We start from the raw sequence: 21,159 nt of genomic DNA, 5'->3' as shown, positions 1-21,159 counted from the left end.
GGAGCGGCGCGGGGGTACCGAGCCGGGAGCGCGGGCGGGGCGGCCCGGGGCACGCCGCGGGGCAGGGGCGCGGAAGGGGCCGCCGGGCGGAAGGAAGGGGCCGGCGGCGGGGCCGGGGGCGGGCGGTGCGGGGCGGTCCCGGTGCCGCCTCCGGCCCGCCCCTCGCCGCCTCCTCCCGCCGCCGCCGCCGCGCTCGCCTCCGCTGCCTCCTCCCCCGAGGTATTGTTGCAGATAATAACTTGCCCCCTTCCCCCCCCCCCACCCCCGTCCGCCCGCCGAGGCAGCTGTGCCACAGCTGGAGCCCCCGGCCGGGGCGGGGAGCGCTGCCGGCCGCCCGGGGGGGCCGCCCTGGCTCCTCCCTCCGCCCGGGGCGCCGCGGCCGCCGGAGGGGCCGGCCCGGCGCGGTGCGGGCTCGGCCGCGGGGCGGGGGCAGCGCCGGCCCGGGGCAGGGGCAGCTCCCCCGGTGCCCGGGCGGCCCCGCTGCCCGACTCCCGGGCGGTGCCGGCGGCCGGGCCGGGCCGGGCCGGGTCCCCGGGGCGGGCGGGCGGTGCCGCAGGTGCACCTGGCCCGGGCGGGGGCTGCCGCAGCCCCGCCCCGCCGACCCCCGGCCGCGGCTCGTAGTAAATAACAAGTTGAGTAAAGCTCCGGCAGCTTTTTATATGCCGGGGGAGGCCCTGCCTTCCCCACCAGGTAAGGACGGAAAAGTTTCCCACACCCTGACGTCACCCACGGCCTTTTTTTTAAACTTTTTTTTTTGTATAATTTTTTTTTTTCTCTCCTCCTTTCTTGCTCTGCTATTTTGAATAGGCAAACCGTACTCCTGCCATTGCTCCGGAGCACTCCCCGCGCCCCGCGGCTGTGCTGGGAAGCCGGCAGTGCTCCCGAGGAGCCCTTGATGAAGCAACTCCTGCCTAATTGCTCTGCCGCCTGTACCTCCAGGTGCAGCTTGGCCCTGCCGGTGAAACGAACGAGAGTTGGCTTCTCCTGCTTTGTTTTGATTATTTTTTGTTTGTTTCTTTTTTCCCACACCTGTAGGAATTGACTTTTTAGCCCAGTTGTGTTGTTCTTGGGTTAATTTCCTGTCTGTTTCTTTCTGGTTTGCTAGGCAATTGGTACACAAAAGTTTAAGGAGCTTGCAGGAGCCATAAAACCTGCTGATGTGTCTCCCTGCACATCTGCAACACCTTGGTCCCTCTGCACAAACGGGTTTTGACCCATGCAAAAAAGTCTCACATAGAACCCACAAGTGGTTTTGGACACATTCCAGGGTTTCTGTGCTTCCCTGAGCTTACTTAGCTGTAGAATTTGTGCTTGTACATTCCAGGAGTTTCTGGGGTAAGAGCTGAGAGAGTGGGGAGTGCCTGGGACCTGGGTGATACATCAGGTGCCAGCTCACCAAGTAGTTGGAGAAATGGGATATTAGGAAAGTATGGGAACATGCAAAGCTGGAGAAGAGGACACAGCATTTCATCTCTATGTTAATAATGTGGCTGTGTTCTTGCTGAAAAATGTTGGCTGCTGTCCTGTGTGTAGTTCAGCCTGCTGTGCAGCAGGACAGTTTAGGGATGTGGGGGACTTTCTAATTATCCCCACCTTTGCAGAAGCACGACTGGCCCACACAAAGCTAAATAATACTCTGTGATTTCCCTTGGGAAATATGTGTGTCCATGGATAAAGATTTATTGTTGAAAATTTCCCTCTGTCTGTTGGCTTGGTCTGTCTCACCCTGCCCACCCCATGACCTTACAGCCTATTGCTCCTAAATTTATTAGCTCTGTTATTCCCCTATTTCAATTATTTAGCCTTTGTTGGATGTTTTTTCCCTGAGGGATGGGCTATCAGCAGGTCATGGTGTGGGTGGTGGCCACAGAGCCACCTGCCATCAAACCCCTGCCCTTCCTGTCAAATCCTGCCTTTAACTTTGTTATGATGCAGGTGCTGCTAATGGCCCCTTCAGACCTATTACCGTTGTTCCATAGATGGTTTTCCTTTAATTGTTTTATTCAGGTTTTCTTTTTCCACCTGGCTTAGCTTGTGTGAAAAAAGAAGCTAGATCAGGGACACCGGGGTCCAGCAGAGCAGCAGGAGTAAGTTGCCATCAGTAATGGTCCTGTAGTGGGTAGGAGAGCTGCTTCCCAAAAGTCGCTCCCACCCCGTGTGTTGTGTGGCTGTGGGCACACTGGCTGTGTGTGTCCCGTGTTGCCAGCACTCCTGGTTGGTGGCATGCAGCCCTTGTATGCTGTCTGGGTAAGCTCCTGGGTGGAAATGAAAGACATGTCCAGGAAAATGAAGCTAGAATTGTCTCATTAAAGTTTATTTAGCTGCAGCCCCAAGCTGCTCTGAATTGCTCATGTTCAGTCTCCATGGTGTCTGGGTGAGTGAGAATTACTGTTTTTCTCGCTGTACAGCTGACTCTGTCTTGCCAGCCCTGATTGCCTGGTGTGGTTGGTACTGGTGGGGCAGAGATGCTGGTATCGAGCTGGGAGAGAAACTCCAATTCCTGTTGCACAGAGGTGAGATTTTTACCTTTGAAACATGTTTGGCGATCAGCCTGAATGTCAGGGCAAGATGCTGGTGAGCATGCCCATCTCTGTGTGGGTTCCAGCTCTGTGAATCCTTTCTTTTATTTGTGTTTGGTGGAGAGTGAGCTTTAGGTGATAAAAGTATTGAATGATGCTGTCTGTGATGTGCAGTTGTGAAACCAGGAAAAATGGACAAAACCCTGGCTCTACACTGGCAAGTCAGAAGGGATATTTGGATATTGGGAATTGTGGTTAGTTTACCTGTTTGTGTCCTGGAAATTTGCAGAGCACATTGTATTTCCAAGTTGGATTCCTCTGAGAAGCACCTTCAGCTGTGCTGCATTAGTGAGGTAATGGGCACAACCAGGAACTGGTGCAATTCAACTGGTGTAATTCAAGCTTTCAAGCAGTGTAATGGCAGATTCGGGTGTGTATCCCTTGCTAAAGCACTTGTTTTTCTAGGATATTCAGGGGTAAGCTCCAGAGCTGGACTAGTGAGTTTTGCAAGCTACCTAATAGTGTTGGTTGCAGTTTCAGGGGAGCAGGGCTGCTTTTACATATATTATCGTCAGTATGTATTTTTAATTATAACTTCTAGTAAGAATTATGGTGTGGGGGTTCATGCTCAGAGTGAGGACACCTGTTTGAAGCTTGGCTGTTGCCTTGTTTGTTAAAATTACTTGTGTCTACCTTAATGCCTTACTATGAAACTTAAGTAATACTCTTGTGATCAGTCAAATTTTGTGTATGCAGTTTTGGAGAGGGATAGTAAGAATGGCTGGGAGCTGGAAACCTGAGGGAGTTTTATGAGCAATATGGGATCACTCCTATTAAAAGGATGCATGTTAGAAAGGTGTCAGAGAAACAGTGAGTGCTGTGGAAAAGGGATGTCTGTTCCTTTGTAAAAATGAAAACCAAGGTGAAAGTGGTGGATTCAAAGTGAAGAAAGTTAAGTGCTTTTCAGTGTAACTAATGGTGGCATTTATGATGGAGAATGTTGCTAAGAACAAGAGTTTAGCCAAGTCTGAAAAGAAGATGGGATGGCTGTATGAGTGTCAGGTGCACTGGGAGTTGTACCGGCCTGTAGTGGTGTCCGTTGTGTCATAAACATCTGATTGGAAAGAAGAAACAGTTTCATGTAGGTTTCCATGAAGCATCTCTGGCTGACACTAGATAGACACAGATAGAGAAAAGCAATATCTTGGGTGGATGACAAATTGTTCCAAGAACACAGTTTCTGTGTGCCCGTGGAAACAAATACCCTCAGGGTGCCCGCAGTGGTTTCTCTATTGCTCTGCCTGTAATGGTTGTGTGAACAATACATTCTCAGTGGCATTTTGCTGCTCCTCAAGCTTCTGAAAGCCTGACCCACACAGCTCTGCCTTTCGCCTGCTGAGCTCTTCTCTCCTTGACATGGCTTTGAGAAACACTTGCACACTCTGCTCTGGCTGGCCCCAGATGCTGGGTTTCACCTTGAACTGATTGTCCAGGCTCTGCTGTGCTCTGTGGCATTCCTGCTAAGGTGGAGCTAAATCTCTGTGAATGTGTGGAGAGGTTCTAAAGATGGCATTAGGATATTGAAGAAATATACACTGGCCAAGAGTAGGTCCCTTCCAAATAGGGATATTCTATGATTCTTTAGATATGTGTGCACTTTTTAGGTACTTTGTTTTTGATGGGGAGAAACCTTCAGGAAAGTAAGATGAATATGAAGTCTGTGTGACCCAGCAGAAATCTGTGATTCAGCATCTGTGTTTGCTGTGTGCACATGTGAGTGTGACAGTGATGCTCCTGTCTGCAAGACAAGGTCCTCCACAGTCAGTCTTTCACCCCAGCAGCTTCCTCATCTCACTACGCTCTTGTATCAGCATAGTTCTGTGAAAAGCTAGAGAGGTTACTGCAATTGCAGTCAGAGCAAAGGAGATGGAAACCATAAATTATGAAAGGATGTGGGCTATCTGATGCACAGATTCACAAGGAACAATGCCTTTAAAGAGTGTGGGTTATACATAGGAAAATACTTTAAATAACTTTACAAACAAGGGTTCCAGAGAAGGGATTGGAGGGAAGATCTTGTGTTTGGTGTCCATGTGTGCATTGGAGGAGAGAATCAGTAAAGTTTGAAGAGCTTAGCATTTTCCTCTCTCTGATTTAGGAAGTTCTTTGTTTTGCAAAATAGAAACAAACAGAGAAAAGAAAACAACAAATCAAACCGAAAACCACAGACCAGAAAAAAACCCCACAAAACATTAAAGCTTTTGAGAGTTTATGTCTTCCTGAGAAGCAGAGTTTAACAGGGTTGGTTCTTTTCATTCATCCTGCTCCTGGGTATGGCAGGCCATGTAGAGCTGACAATGTTTTCCAGTCCAAACTTGGAAAAAAACTAAAACCCGTTACTCACACTTAATCATTGCAATTAAGGTTATCGGTAGAGACAACTCAGTGGCGATGCTGTTTTGATCTTCAAGAGCCGGTTTCGATCAGGTTCTGAGCAACTGCAAGAGCTGGCACGAAAATGATAGTTTTTAAAGTCACTGTCAGCAAGTCTCTGTCATTTTAGACTGTCAGTATCTGTTGTTGGGATCTGTGGGTGACAGTGACACACACGTGTGAGTCAGAAGATCTCCCAAACTATCACAATATGCTCAGAGAAGGAAAACAAACATCGGTGGAGTTGTGGGCTGCTGATAACCTTTTCTTAGACAATGTTGTAAGCTTTTGAGTGTTGCAGGCTGTTAGGATGTTTTCTGTTGCCCTTGATGGCATAAGGGAACCTTGGAACACTGTGATTCTTCAGCAAATCCATAAATTACTTAGGTTGGTTTGGGGGCAGGGAGGGATGCATGAGGGTCTCTGGCTTATGCCAGTTTTGTTGCTGGGTAATAGCCCATCAGCCCTCCTTGGGGTTTGCAGATCTGGTTCAGAGGGATCCTGTCTTGTGCCTTGGAGGGTTTATGCACATGAGCACCCTCTAAGTAGGTGCCATTCAGCTCCTGGCTGCCTTCTTCGCCTTGCTCCTGCTGCTCAGTGATGCTTCAAAGCAGGAAAACTTCTGCCAAATCTTGGATGATTTTCCTGCCAGTGGAATAGTTAGTTGAGATTTAATATGGCCATTATCTTTAGGTAATAAAGTATCAGCTAACTTGCCATAACTATCTTGTTTAATGTCTATTAAAAGCCCCACATACTTTGCTCACTGGGTGAAATTTAATAGAAGTTCATCTAAGCATTTACTGCTTATTTAATTTAAAAATAAGTTGATCTCCATGACTGGAGTAACAGGCACTGAGGATTTAATTAACATTTAGTAAACTGCCCTGTTAGCTCTGAATTGCACAGTCAGGTCTTGTTTATGCATCAATTTGTAACTACTCTCTCCTTTTTTTATTGGTTTTTTTGGCCATTTGATCTCATTGTGGGGAGCAGGAGTCATCTATTCTCCCTCTGCTCCTGATATCTTCTCACAGGCTCCCCAGAGCCTGTGTCGGGGCTGGAATACTGCCAAGGAACCAGGACCTGGCTGCTCAGCTGTGAGACCAGCCCAGAGAGCTGGGCAAAGGCAGGTGGGGTAGAGGAGACTGAATTGACAGGTTGTCCCACAGGCCTTGAAGAGGGATCTGTGGAGCCCCATGGGTAGGGTTGCACTGTGTGGTGGGTTAGAAATGGTCCAGTTTTAAACCTTCCCTTAAACTTGGCTCTGTTATGTTTAAGTATCTCCTGTAGGGCTTTTTCAGTGGTGTGGCTGCTGCATGGAATTCAGGTTGGTGAGGTTTGCTTTTTGGATGGAGAATGTTGGGGTGTTGTTACAGGACTTGTGGGTGGTCCTGCTGCAGTGGCTGTGCTGGTTGTGCCCCAGCTGGGATGGTTTCTGTGTCAGTAATGTGCATTTTCAACATGCTGTGTGCTCGTACCCTAAGGAGATCTCTGTTTCAGCAGTTTATTACCTCACCTTAACAGATTTGAATTACTCCACTTAGTGAGGCATGAATGAAAGCAAGGAGTCTCCCAGATAGTGCAGGCAGCAGCATCTGGGTTGGGAGAGTGATTGAATTAGCAGCTGATAAGTGGTTGTAGCTCCAGCTGCTGCATCATCACTGCCTCACTAGCCTGGGTGTCACTGAAGTTCCTGTTCAAGCTCTTTGCTGAAGGACATCAGCTGGCTTGGATTTGACATGCCTTGTTGTTTGAGATAAGACTTGATTTGCTTATCGTGGGTTTGGGCAAATCTTGAGAGATACCTCAAAGTATTAGTGTGGCCAAGACAAGCCTATAATCTGGATATCCCCAGAAAAAAATGGATAATGATTGTGGCAGCCACGTGGCAAACCTGTAGTTGTTTGCATGCTGTGAACTTCATTAAAAGAATGGTGTTTAAGTTGCAAAGTCCAAGTGCTCCAAAGCTATGAAATGCCAGAATGAAGGTCATTGAAATCTTAATTTCATCCTCCCCTGCAATCAGGTTTTATGATATTGCCAGAGCACCTACTCTTTGTGTCCAGAGTGGAAGGTGATACTTAATGAGCATCTATTCAGTTGCTTTTCTGTTTGTGCAGTGTGTGGCCCCAGGCCTTGTTTACCATGTACTGTTCAAATTTGAGACAGAATGCAGTTATTAATTTTCTTTTGTGCTTTTCTGGAGCACTCTTTGCTCTTTCAGTGGATCACTTTGGAAGCTGGAGGAACTTTTGTAGTACCTTCCCAATGTGAAGGAAAATTATTCTTGCCATTTTACAGGTGGGACACTGAGGTTTGGAGAGGCATGAAACTGTCTGTCTCACATCACCCTTGACACTAAAATCATGGAGTAAAAAGGACAACAACCAATGTTGTTCTCTTAAGTGTGCAGTCATAACTGATAATAAAGCAAAGAAATGGTTGGGAAGAATTGTTTGTAATTACAGACTGAAGGTAACATCCTTTCTGCTCAGCTCTGGAGATTATTCTGAACTGTTCCTTGCACTTATGCTTGTCTTCTCCCATATTTCCTGCTGTACCTGCCTCTTATGCTAATCATCATTATCTTTGGGTGGGGGCAAAGCCTGTACTTACCTTGCATGAGTATTAAAATACCTAGCTTAGTGTGGAAGCTGGTCTTTGCCTCTGGTATTTGGAGGCTAGAGCAGCTTAATGCTGTTGGAACTGAAACGTGGTGGTGAGGAGGTCCAGAAATGAGACACAGAGGTGGTTCAGGTCCAGGGGGTATTTATGTATAAAACCATCTTTCAAAGAGTAGGAAGCCATGAGGACTTCACATCATCTGCTAGATGCTTTCTCAGTGAATTGTTTTACCATGTACAGTGTGACTGACATTTTTCAGGGTTGAAACTTCTTTTAAAGCTTCAGTTGAAGCTTCTTTTAAAGCTTATTCATCGCTTCTGATTCTGCAGGCTATTTTTTTGGAGAATGAGAATTATGCCTTCCTTAGCACAGTTTCACTTTGGTGCTTTTTCAGAGAATCCATTTCTTTTTCGAGTTCCTTGGGATGCAGAGCAGAGCTGGGAAAACACGACATTGCATCTTTGCCATTTAAGGAGGTCTTGGTGAACCTTCTGCATAGTAAGTTTGAAATTCAAGTGTATGAGTAATCCTGCTGAACTCTGCAGTTACTTGTGTGCCTGAAGATAAGCAAGTGTTTTAGCACTGTCCTGTACCCAAATCCTAACCTGTTCCCAAGTTGGATGGATGGGGAATAAACGCAGTGCAGTAGGGTTAAAGTTAGCAGGGAGATGTCAGGCTTCTTTCCTACTGTAGCATGCAGAGTGACCAGAGCCTTGCTGCAGTGAAGAGTCAGCCTTGTATAGGGCAGCAGGTCCTATTGTGAGTGGTGCAGACTTTTAGCAGTGGCATTAAGTAAAGGACTGTGGGGCAGAAGCATATTTTGGAAGTTAGGAATGATGCCTTAGACCACTGCATTGCTGCAGGAATTAGCATGGGGCTCTTGGCATGTAGTGCTTCTTTGAGTGTCTCCTTCTGCATCTGAGCTTTGGGAATGTGGCCAGAGCAGCAGGTGGACTTAAAACAATATAAATGAGCATGTCTTTCTAAGGCACTCGACCCACCCAGGTCCTTGAAGTGTCTGGGTGACAGGATGGCAGCTCACAGAGTGCCTGTGTGCCTCCTTCCCTGGCTTGGCACGGCATGTTTTGCTCTGTTGTGTGGGAGAACTGTGAACTTGGGGTGTGTGGAGGCTGGGGAAGTTAGTTGAGAAATTTTTAAGGACTATATCGTAGCTGGGAGAAGGAGCTACAAGAGCAGAGCTCGTTGCCGTACTATGCACGAGGATCCCTGCAGGGTGTGTTCATTTATAAGTCATTCTGGATGAAGTTACTCCATGCCCTCATTGCACACACAGCCTACAGGCAGTGTGTTTTGGGCACTGTTCCTACAACTAGGTGTCACATTTCTCTGGGGATGCAGGGCAGGTGGCTTGCTATCACCTCACCTTTGCACTGCTGGGTGTATTGCTTTTCTGTGCTCTGCCCTGGCATAGGATAGAGAGGATTGCTCCAGTGTGTTACAGCGGTCATCTCTGCTGCTTGTCCCCACCCTGTTTGAGGTCAGGCCACTCTCTGGGCTCTTGTACTCAGATCCACACCGCCCTGCTTCCCTGGGTGCCATGGCCCAAGCCCCCAGTCTGTATTCATTTGCACCCCTGAGGTGGTGTGTTAGGTCTTGGGTTATGCTGTCACTGTCTGCCTGTGCTGGCTGTTGCCGGTCCCTTGAAGTGCAGTGATGCACAAGCAACCTGATGGGTTTTTGCAAGAACTCTTGATAAATTTCTTGTGTCTCAGGTGATTTGATTCATACCTGATTAAGGGTGTGCCCACTTTCGTGGGTGGAGCTGGATGTGCAAAGGTAGCTGTATTATCAGAAAGTCACTGGCTCATCTCATTTAATTTCAACTCCCTTGGTAGAGGCACCTGCTAGAATGGGAACATATCTTGTGTGTTTTAGTTGTGCAAATTCTGCCTCAAATAGAATGAAAGTGATTCCAGATGCTTTTGATCTCCAGAAAGACAAGACCATGTAATGAAAAACATGAGTAATTCTGGGTATTGGTATACTCCTGGGTTCCTTTTATCCTTTGATTTTTGTTTCCATATCCCATAAGTAGTATTTTCTTGCGCTGGCCATATCTCCAAATTCGACCAGTAGCATCTTGGGTTGGGTCTGGGACTTGTTTTGCTACCTGAAGGAGAGTTGTGTGTCTAGCAAACAGCATGCATCAAATTCCTGTGAAGCCAAGCACAGAGCACAAGCTGCACCCATGAAGTGACGTCTGGGTCTGAGGAGGTCCTGCCCTGGGAGATGAAGAATGCTGAGAGAAGAGCAGAATGATTGACTTGCAGACATAGTGACTGATTATGATCAAAGATCAAAAAGATGTAAAAAGTGCTTGTTAGCAGAATGTGATTAAGATAAAGACCTGATAAGTATTGAAATGTATGGAGGAAAGGGAAGCAGTAGCTTCTGAGAGAGCAGAGCTGTACATGTAGGATTTGCAACTTTGTGCAAAGCAATTCTGCGTCATGGGAACATTCTGCTGCTGTGGCTTTGCCACTGCAAGCCATTGCCACTTTTGTCTTTGTAACAAACGTGCACTGTTCAATCTGGAACCCACTTGGGCTCTTACCATCCTTCCTGGGGAGTTCATCTCCCTCACGGCTGTTTATTGCTGCAGTTGTGAGCTGTGCATACTTGCTGTCTCATTCCTCAGCCCTTACTCACAGAAGGCCTCTGTGTGAGGGAGGGACACCCAAGAGAAACATGAAACTTGTAAAGTCCCTTGCCACAAGGAATTTGGGTGGCTGATCAGCTGCAGCTGGGTGTTTGGGAACCTGCTGGAGGTCTGTGGGCTGTGAGTGTGATCTGCAGCACCCCAGAGCGTGGGATGGAGCTTGGGGGAAGGTGATTTTTTTCCCCTGCAAAAGGGCAACTCCAATCTGGGGGCTCCTGGTAGAGCTGCGCTGGCCCAGCCTGTTAGCAAAAGTCACTCGTGCATTTGGATGGGTGACGTGGAGGAGGGGAGCAGTATGACTCACTGAAGTTATCAGCGACCAGAAGTAGGCTGTAAGCTATAGGGGACACCTCGTGCCTCCATCCTAAAACAGTGAAATGTGTCAGGAGAGATACAGCCGTATGTGCAAATACAGCGTGTGGGTTTGGGTTTTTGTCCAGCATTCCCATCCGTAAATGGGCCAGCCCCTTCCTCATGCCAGCCTTTGTGTGCACTTCTCAAACACAAACCAGCTAATCCCAACAGATGTTCGACAGCTTCCAGAGCTCATAAGGAAGTTAAATATCATTGCACTTTGCTAGAGAGATGCCCAGGATTCCAGTAACACCTGCTAGAGGATCCCATTGGAGCTGTGTGTGTTGGTGGCTGTGTGGGCTCAGCTCAGCAGGGCACCTGCTGCCATTGCCTCAGGCTGCTCTGCCACAGTGTGTGAGGGCTGGGCTTCCACTGACATCAAAGACACAACTTCCTTTAGTTTGTGAGGGAGAATGGGATTTAGCAATATGTTTATACACTCCCACTTTGTTAAAGTCTAGGTGAAAGGAAAGAGCTTTGCATTTTGTTTGCTGCCTGCCTTTGTCCATGTGCTGATCTGTCCACCTCCGTAGGGGTTGTGTGTGAAGTCCTGGCTGGACTGTGTCCTTTACTTGAGTTCCTCTCTTTCCCCAACTGTCAACATTTAGTTGCAAGCTTTAACACCCCTGAGAACTAGAAAATGGCAATTTATTCTGGAGTTTTCTCTGGACTCTCCAGTTTGTGATTCAAGAAGTCTTCAAGAAGGACTGAGGATCATATTCATTTCTCCTGGCCTCTATTTCTGCTGTGGCAGATTTTAGGATAGGCAGAGTTGTAATTACAAGGCTGCTAAGTGAAGTGCTTGGGGCAGCAGTAGGATAGTTCTGGTTACTAATAAATCAAGAATTTCCTTAGGTTTTTCCCCACTCTGTCTCTGTTCTTCATCTGTCTCCTTGAAATATAAACGATGGCTCTGAATATCTGCATGTAGTTAAAACTTCCTGGAGTCTTCTCAGGGCACAGACTCCACCAGTTTTTGCCATTCAGCACCTCCTCAAGGACAAGTCTTGGGTGTCTTCTGTGATGACAGGGGCTGTGGGCTGCTTGTCCTGTCCCTCACTGCTCTGAACCTGCTGAAGTCGCTTTGCTCCACAGAGTGTGTGCATCTGACACTGGTCTGTGCTTGCCGGCGGCTGCTGCCCAGCCTTTTTGTCTGCATTAGTTTAATTGAGTGAGGAGCTTGCAGGAGAAGCTATTCATTCCCCTGGTTACTGTGCTTGACAAGCAGCAGTTATTCCGGGGGTGAAGGACTGGTACAGATTTGTTTACCTTGGTTGGGGATCTGTAACCCTTAGTAATTTCTTGTTCATAGGAGATGAGTGGACTTGGTTTGCTGCTAATTAAAAGCCAATAGGGTACGTAGTCTTTTCCAAAATAGTTACCATCTTTGGTGGACAGAGCAAAACTATGCTGACTTCCTATTTGTTTCCAAACCCCTTGCTTGTGTGCCGTGTAACTTTGCACTGGCCCTGATGTATGAGAGGGCCCCATCAGGGCCAGCAGCTCCATCCTGGTGCACAGGGAACTTGTGCTTGAATCCTTTATCTGCTGTTGGACCAAAGGATAAATATAGAAGCACAGGGTTGTTAAAAATCTTATGAAGCTAATAATTATATTTGGGATCGAGGACGTGTTTTCTTGGTTGGAAGCCATTAAGGGCAATAAGAGTTGAGTGCATGTACCCTGTGTGCCAGAGTGTGTTTTCATCTTGGCTTTTTATGGGCTAAAAACCAGCAAGAAGTAGAAAAAGGTTTTGAATGTGTGTATGTGCTCAGTACCAGGAACCCCAGTTCCTAGATAGTTTAGTTTCTATTGATGAAAGTAATTGGTTTCAGACACACATTAACTTTGATTCATGTGTTGAGTTGGGTCTGCTGTTACAGTGGAAGATGCCTCCTTTCTTTCTGTTTGCCTAGTCTCTGCTTCTGTCAAGTTTTTGCCTTGATAGGACTGTACCTGCAGTAGGAGGGGATCAGGGGGTCTTCTCCTTTTTCATCTGGTTCTGAGTGTCCATGCAAGTGTGTGTGCTCCTTGTGTGCAAGTGGGAAGGGCTGGCTGATGGCACTGCCGGGTTGAGGGCTGAAAGATGTCCAGCCCAAAGTGGCTGGGCTCCCTGGAAGCAGGGACTTGAGCTCTGCAACTGCTGTTTGCTCTGCATGTGAAAAGCAGAAGCACATCTCCAGCCTTCTGTTTCTCCTTGCCATTACCTTGTGGTGGGGTTTGGCCTCTGAGCACCTGCTGGGGTAGGAGGAATGGCTGTCTGGGCAGCAGTCAGTGGCTGAACATCCATCCTCTCAAAGGAATGGTACCGGGGTGGGCAGGAATCTCTCAGGACTAGGTTCAGAGGCTGGGACAGGGTCAGCTCCATTCATAATGCTCTGGAAATGGATGTGTTTATCCTGTTGTAGAGGCTGGTGATGGCAGCTTTGCCCGCTCATCTGCAGTGCCCGCTTTTGCTTTTCCACCCTGGGTACAAAAGTGAGTTGTGTTCACTTTGCACAGGAAGCATTCCCAAAATTGCTGTGCTCTGCTGTGGCATGTGCAGGGAGCAGCAAAGGGGCTGTTATTTTCTTAATCTGCGTGTTTGATGAGGCAGTATCTGGCTGTGCCCTTAGCAACGGGTTTTTTAATGCAGATCAAGTCTCCTGTTTTAATTGACTAAGAAAAAAGAACTTGAAGAGGGTATGAACCCATGACCTTGAGATAAATAGTTTCTTATTGAGTTCCTGAGCCCCTAAGCCGCCCCCTCTTGTGAGAGTAGCGTGGTTTAATCAAAGGTCAGAGGCTTTGTTGCCTCTGAACGCCTCAGAAAAAGAGGGTGACGTGAGCGACTTCTCCCCGGTCCTCTGTGACTGCAGTCATTTTTGGCCTGTCAAGTTCCCTTTGAGCTCACTGTGCTTGTCCTGTGTTCCTGGGTGATGGCTCTCTTGACCTTCTGTGGTCTCTGTGAATGCTGATAAAGACCTGGTGATCAGGTCAGCTGTGTTTCTGGGGGTTGGAACTATATATATATGATGACTATGGGCAAATGGCTTTTGCAAGGCCTCTGTGAGCCCCTGTGTGCACCGTGCAGATGTACAACTCTGATAGGAATAGCCTTTGCTTGCCAGCTCTTCCCACACTGCTCCCACAAGTGTCTCCTGTTCCTAGGCTGAAGGCCAAGTGTGGTATCTCGCATGCTGCTGTGTGGTCAGTCTTGGCTCGTGCTTGGCCGCTGGTGTCTACCTAAGGTGTTGCAGTTGATCACAAAGGTCCCCCCCTCATTTTATTCTGTGTTTCCTTCATGGGTGGTGACCAGGAATATGTCTGTAGCTCTTGTGAGAGGAGCAGTATTAGTCTTTCTGTCTCCTCCTCTGCCTTCTGTTTTCCCGACTGCAGTCGCTAATGCTCCTTGAGCCTGGCTGATGGCTGTCATGGAGCTGGTCTTGCTTGCACATTGGATGCCAACTTCTTTGATGCTGTGCCAGTTCAGTCTTTGAACGTACTGTCTGGCAAGTCCTGGAGAGATCTTTGCCTCCAAAAGCTTACGCAGTTGCCTTCTGTTTTTCCCCATCACCAAGTAAAAAAATAAAAACACTTGGCTTGGTAACAAATGTTGGCTTTGAATGCTGCTGACAAAATTCCTGCTGACAGGCTTAGTATGGTGGGGTAGGAGTAGGTGAAGACAGGTGTGATGGTTGTGTTATGCTGTTAGGTGCTCCTGTGAATCACACAGCGAGGCAGAAGAAGGTTGAAGAGCCCTTTCCTGGTCTCGAGTGGTTTGTACCTTCGGTGTGATGTTGCGATCACACGCTGTAGCGAATGTTTCGAGTGAGCAGATCTGAACTCTTCTGGAATACAGTGCTCAGGTGTAGCAGGTTGGAGGATATCACTTGGCAAACTCTTGGAAGAACACAGAAAATTAGTAGCCAAGAAAACTTTGTGCTGAGAAACCATCAGCTACATGGGAAAAAGTGTGATCTCTCCCTGCAAACACCAGTGAGTTCCAGTGAGGCTGCTGGGAGGTGTATAATTGCTACCTTTGCCACTTTGCAAACCATAAGCCTCTTTCTTTTCAGTGAGAAATGGGAATGCAGACAAAGTGAACCAAATCATAGAGGTTCGGGGTAATAGTAATTGTTGGTGCTCTAGGCAAATAATAAAGGAAATGCAGTGGAAGTCCAGTGTATTTATTCCTCCAGGTCAAGGTACAATGCCATGGTAGGTCTAAATCCTTTTTATCATCTGTTTTTAAAAAGAGTAAGGAAGCGACAATACTTGCCCTTGCTGTGCTGAAAAGTTTCGTGATAAATCACAGTCGCCTTTTACAGACAATTAATTAAGCCCCTTTGGTGGGACAATATTCCACAGAATTCTCATGGAAGTCTGTGTGTGCTGGTTCTCTTGCACAAGATGGTGAATGGGTATCCAAGCTCTGCCACCTTCCCTTTTCTTGTGCCCAAGTCCCAGCTGACAGGATGGGAACATGTATAGGGCTGTGTGTCAGGCAACTGTGTGCTCTCCCCACCTCTGTCACCTCCTGGGGGAGGAAGTCCTTCCCTTGCATGCAGGGGAATTGCGTGGAGCTGCGTGTCATCCTGCAGGCAGATACAGGCAGGTTGCTGTGCTGGGTAGATGGGTGTTTAGCAGCTGTGCTGTGGGACAGCATGTGCATGGTTCTGCTGAGCTGGGGCATTGGGACTGCCTTTCCTTCTCCTTGTTGTGCTGCTGAGTGCAGGAAACCCTCTCATTCTCCTTTTTTCTGGTTATTAGTGTCAGGCTGGGGTTTGCACACTGCAGGGCTGGGGGTGGTGATGTTCAGATGTCCTTTGGGGAGGGAGAGGAGCAGCAGTTTTGTCTGCAGTGATGGTCCAGGGCTCTGTGTGATCATCACAGCAGGTTGCCACCACAGCAAAGTAAAGGACAGCACGTTTGCCATTGTCCCTCCCCATCCCTACCCTGGAGTGGGGACTCTGGGAGCAGCCCAGTTTCTCCATCACATGAAGGAAAAGCCTAAAGCAGAGCCTCAAGTGCTGCCCTTCTATCTGTTTTTTTTTTTTTTTTTTTTATTCCTTTGCCATAAGGGCCAAATTCAGTCAGGAGTCTGGCTTCCAGCTTAAGTCAGGGTAATTTAGGAAGTAAACCAGCCTTTTAATGTATCTTCTGCATGTCTCAGTCCCTGTCTATGATGGAAGTAATGGTACTCTCTTGTTCAGAAGGCAGATGCGTACACAGGCATCTCTGGTCCTTGTACTTTTCAGATGTAATAAGAGCAGGTATTACAGCTTCTCAGAATTGCTCCAGAAATTTTGTCTATATTTGGAATAAATTAATCCTTTCTCAAACTGGAGCTTTCTGAGGGAAATGTCAACTTGCAACTCATTTCTTGTAAGGAAAAAAAAAAATCCACTTGTTTTTTTCCTATTATTCTATTTGTGATGGTAAAAATATTTGTTGAAAACAGAAATGTTTTTATGAGGTGCAGTCAGTGGTGAGGCTTCACTTGCTGCTGGGTGATTGCCAAATGTCCATGTTTACCTGGGTCTCTCTGCCCCATCCAAGCTTTTTCCTTTTTTTTCTTGAAGGAATAAGCTTCTTTGACTCTCCCAGCAGCTGTTTGGAAAGGGGAGCAGCAACACTGAGAAAGTTTTGATTTTTTTTGTTGGTTTTTTTTTTTTTAATACATGCTCATCCCACCTGGAGGTATTTGTTTTAAGTCTGAAATGGGGACAGGCCAGTCCTGGGCTTAAATACCTTTGCTATTAAGGTATAAAGGTGAAAGAACATGGTTAATGCTTGGAGGGGCGAGCATTTCTAAACCAGAGAGATTTACTGATCCTGGTTGATTGTGCTTTTTTAAACATCTCTATGGATTATAATGTTTTCTAAAATACCAAGTCTGACCATGTGGGCACAGGAGTGTGGAATCCAGTTGTGTGCCAGCTATTTGTTGCTATTTTCAAATTATCTGACCAAAAATGTGAGCCTTGGACAGGAAGACTATCCGGTCATGAAGGCTCCAAGTTTTAAAAGTTTCTTTTACAAATGGCTTGAAGGACCATGATAAGAGGGCCTGCCATGCTGCCAAGGGTTTCATTGTAGTGGCACCTGAGCAAGCCTGGGAGAAGGTGTTCTCTGCTTTCAAATTTTGCCCATTTAAAATGGTAAAAGGAACATTATGCTTTATTATAAAATGTTACAATAAACCCCTTAGATTGGGCACAGAAACATGTACCACCTCTGCCCTAGGAGATTTCAGCTTAAAAGTGGGCTGGGCTTCTGCCCTGGGGCACAGCACTGCTCTGCTCCCTCTGCTCCTGGGCACTGTCAGTGTGTTTTTCTTGATTGAGCACCTTAAACACAAGAGTTGTTTTGGGGCACTGTTCTGCTGGTGCTGCCTGGGGAGGATGGCCATTCCTTGGGGAGTGAGGGAATGGCATCTTTTGTGTTTTGGGTTGAAAAACTTTCTCCATTGTTTGAAACGCAGGATCCGTGGTACTCTGCATGATTGATTGTCCTCTTTGATCAAGAAGCTGGGGTGCATTCGAGTGAGAAAGTGAAGGTGCCCCCATCTTGCTCAGTGTGTCTCTGACCAGGCTTGGTGAAATGCAGACAGCAAACAGTGGGGGGAAAACAAAAATGAAAATAAAAGTCACTGAGGCTGGTTTGAAAATCTTCCAGTAAACGGAGGGAATGTGAGCAGCGTGAGGTCAGTAGTCTGTGCTTGAAAAGAAGGGATCCAATCCTGGTGTCAGTTACAGACCTGTAAATCACAGGCAGTGCTGCTGGCAGTGACAGGAGCTGCTGAAAGGCTGCTCCAGCATGGGACCTACAGGCTTTCTGGCACAAGCATGCTGATTCCTCTCGTTCCTTAGCCACCCTTTTTTCTAGCTGTCCTTGGGCATTTAAAATAACATCAGTGCAGCAAGGCTGGTCCTGCTTTTGGGTTAGTTCCTGACCATTGTGACCCAGTGGCTCCAGCTCAGGGTGACTCCTGGCTGCTGGAATGCTGTAGGTAGGGCTTTCTCACAACTTCTTTAGCTGCTGTTTAGATCTCTTCTGCTCTGAATGATCTTTTCATTTCCTATAATACAGCAATCTCTGGGGCAGCTTGGCATCCCTTCAGTGGAAATTGAGTTCTGTGCTGAAGTGTTCTCTTTCCCCCCTGTTCTCCTAGCTCATTTTCCTCTCTTGTTTTAGTCACGTTTAATGAACACCAGGACAAACCTGAAAAACAAGTGGGACAGCAAAGTCAAAAATATGTATCCTGGTCCCAAAGCCTGCTGTGCACTGCTGGAGGACCTTGGGGCTCCCTTGGGGCAATGCTTTTAGCACCTGGCTCTGCACCCTGCAGCACATAGGGGCTTCCAGGCAGTTTGCTTATGGGAGCCCTTTTTCCCCACCCAAGCTGATGTTCCGTGCTGTGGTCAGGATCAGCTTTCCTCCAGGACGAGGGCTGCACCAGGAGCTCGGAAGTGATAAGCCCCATTATTGCTAATTTTGACACAGAGGGTTGTAGTGGGATTGGAAGCAGCTCTGTCCTGAGTGCTATCTAGGAGGGGCGTGTGCTTCCTTACAGACTGAAACCATTCACAGAGTCACTGCTTTTCACCAGCACAGGATCTGACACCCAAAAAGGCAGCAGCCAGGCTGTTTGTGTTGGTGACTCCCTGAGCAGGTGCTGTGCTGGCAGCTGAGCAGGGAAAACGTGTCCCCAGCTTTTGTTGTCTCGTGTGATCCTTTTATTAGATAACTTCAGCAGTGTACTGTTGAATCGAGCAGTTTAATTTTAATCCATGAAACTTGAGAAGCACAGATGCTAACAGAGAAAACTGTTAGGGCCAGATCCTGCATGTGTCACTGTCCCAGTGTAGAAAGATGAGTACCTGTCTATGTATGGCTGTGTTTGGGTGTAAAGTTACCAATGCATATAACCTGATTTCTAAGTCAGAGTTGGACTCCAAATTGAGATTTGTATGAAAAGGATCTGATTTTCCCAATGTGTGAGAATGTGGAGATCTCAGACAGCTCCCTCAGTGCTTGCAGTGGCCAGAGTGCCTGAGGCTCAGGGCTGTGGCAGTGAAGGGAGATAATGTGAGATTTCTGAGTTTGGGAACTTTGGCCAGCAAATAACACATATATTGGCACAGAGTAGGAAAGACATAAAAAGACATATGTCAGAACAGGGCAGGCTTTTAAGTGGTTTTCATTTAAAGTGAAAAGGTCAGATTGAATGAGGTTGGCATCTGGGGAACTGTTCGTGCACCTGCCAATCAAAGGGGGGGACCCATGTCAGTTCGTGCTGATGGGTGACTGGCTGAGAGCTTGTCTGTGTTTTAAAATTGGTGACTGGAACAGTTAAAATGACAATTTTCCTTGTGGCTGTCAGGTTGAACCATCTGCTTCACGAAGGAATGGAACAAAGGATCCCAGCACGAGGCTGCTTTATCCCACTTCCGCTGGTGTTTGCACTTGGGCTTCAGCAAGTACAGCTATGCTGATTTAAAATATAATAATAGTAATAAATGGACTCTAAATACTGGTAACACTTTCAAGTGTAAAGGAGATTAAAAGTGAATGCAGCTTTTAAGTAGTCAGAAAAACAGATGCCATTCAAACTAGACTGTTCTGAGAGAAGTGTAATTAGCTGAAGTAATTTTCACAGGTAGATTTTTCATTTAAAGGGACTGTGGTGTCTGGTTACTTCCATTTCTATGAGGCAACAGTGGAGTTATGTTAGGGTTGCCTGTTTGTCTGAAAGTACTGACTTCTGCTCTTTGAAACTTGGAATTATTGCAGAGGTTTTTCCACTGTCCATTCCTGAAAAATCTGAACAATCTAAGAAAACTTAAGCCATAACACAGGACTGATGCTTAAATTCAGGCATTGTAAACTACTGGTTTTAAATTTAAATCTGCAAACAGAAAAAAAGTTGTTTTATGTACTTGTGTGTTAAGTTCCTATTTATTTTTTTCTTGAGCAACATTGATTCTTACTGTCAGTAGTACAGCATCACTATTGTCAGCCAGTGAGTGAACGAACTGCTTCTGATAATTTTGTCTCTAATGGAGTAGTTTGATAGACTGGCTCTGGTGGGTGTTGCTGTGACCAGTCAGGCTGTCCCTGCCCTGCTCACCTGTGGATGTGCTGCCAGGATGGAGTGCCTGAGTACCTGCCTGGGCACCCGTGGGGTGCTGGGCCCCACGTGCTGCTGAGAGGGTGTTTTCACAGCAAGTTTTCAGCTGGGCGCCTCAAGGAGGGTATGTGCTGTCCTGCTCACCTTGCTGCAGGATCCCTGTCACAGGGACAGGGACAGCTGATGTGGGAAGCAAAGCCAGGAAGATGTAGTTCAACTGGCCAAATCCTGTCACTGATCTTGTAAACATTTTGTGAGTTAAACCTGGTGAGAGACAATTCTGAACCAAGATTTTTTTACACACAGGTTGGGTCTTACCTGGAGCTCCTGGAGGTGCTGTTGTGAGTTTGACTGAAATAGTATTGGAATCAGAGGGGAGTGTTGTTGTCTTCTGCCTTTGCAGATAAGACTGAAGGGCATTTTGCCAGGAGCCTGTGGGAAGGACCTAAATTGTATGTGACTCTACATCATTTTAAAATGAAAAATAAACATGTGCAACCATAATATTTGCTTGTTCTTGTCTCCTCATTGATGGATGGAGAGAAATTGCTCTTTGGTTGAGTTCATCAGCAACAAACCTCTGCAGTTACTCATCTTCATGCCTGCAGTGAGAGGGAGAAACCATTGGAATTTACAGTTGGTTTTGTCCTCATAACACCTTGGGGGAGCTCTGATGGTCCTGAGGACTTTCAGACCTGCCTATCCCTGTGTTGAAACAGGGCTGGGTGCTAGAACAGGGACCATGGGACTGAGCTGGGTCAGAATGAAACTCAGTGTGCTCTTGTGGTGTTGGCACAGAGGGCATGTGCCTGTGCTTGGGAGAGGCAAAAGCCCTGTTGTTCTCCTGGCTATTGCATGGGGGATAAGGGGTGTTGGAAGGGCAGGGAGCCATTTCATTGTGTGACAGGGAAGAGGGGCTTGGACCATGAGCCACCAACACATTTTTACTCCTTGTTTGTTGTAGATTTGTGGGCTCACCTGCACCATCATGAGCAGCACAGGTACAACAAACAAGTCTGAACTGAGCTTTTCCATAGTGACAGCAGGAAACAGCAGAAGCTTTCTCTGCTGAGCTGTGATGACAAGCTTGTGCTTGTCACGGGCAAAGATAGGGCTTTAGAGTGACCAGGATGTGGCTGGGATGGGATGCTGGCCAGGGGCTGATTAGGACAGGAAGGAGTGTGTGCTTTAGATGCTGCTGGTCTCTGTAGGGTGCATCCTGACATGTGTCCTGGCATGTCCCATGCCAAGTGCAGAATGGTGGCCACGTGGCCTGGTTGTCCCCTCTGCTCTAACTTAATCATCTGCAGAAGGGGAAAACACAGCATTGAGCAGGTCACATCGAGAGAAGATTGTGTCTGCTTCTCAGCTTCAAGAAAGGGTGAGATAGTCCCCACTGGGAATTGTACAGAGCTCCAGAGAGAAAAGGC

General features: G+C 47.2%; 1 protein-coding gene across 10 annotated transcripts in view; it reads left to right on the top strand.

The window, feature by feature from the left end:
- LPP (LIM domain containing preferred translocation partner in lipoma) overlaps positions 1-21,159 on the top strand; it is a 332,729-nt gene that overhangs the window by 291 nt on the left and 311,279 nt on the right. For 5 of the 10 annotated variants that reach the window (XM_072933648.1, XM_072933647.1, XM_072933645.1 and 2 more), the window contains exon 1: positions 136-219. The exons of 2 other annotated variants lie outside the window; for them this stretch is intronic. The gene's annotated coding sequence lies outside the window, so the exon portion shown is untranslated. Of the gene's footprint in view, positions 1-135; positions 220-549; positions 691-20,991; positions 21,111-21,159 lie in introns of those variants that run through there. 3 more of the 10 variants (XM_072933643.1, XM_072933641.1, XM_030280869.4) reach the window with 3 other exon arrangements.

This window comes from Taeniopygia guttata, chromosome 9 (genome assembly GCF_048771995.1).
Source record: "Taeniopygia guttata chromosome 9, bTaeGut7.mat, whole genome shotgun sequence".
Classification (NCBI taxonomy): domain Eukaryota; kingdom Metazoa; phylum Chordata; class Aves; order Passeriformes; family Estrildidae; genus Taeniopygia; species Taeniopygia guttata.
Note: the sequence above shows the minus strand (reverse complement) of the source record. Positions and strands in the feature narration are given on the sequence as shown.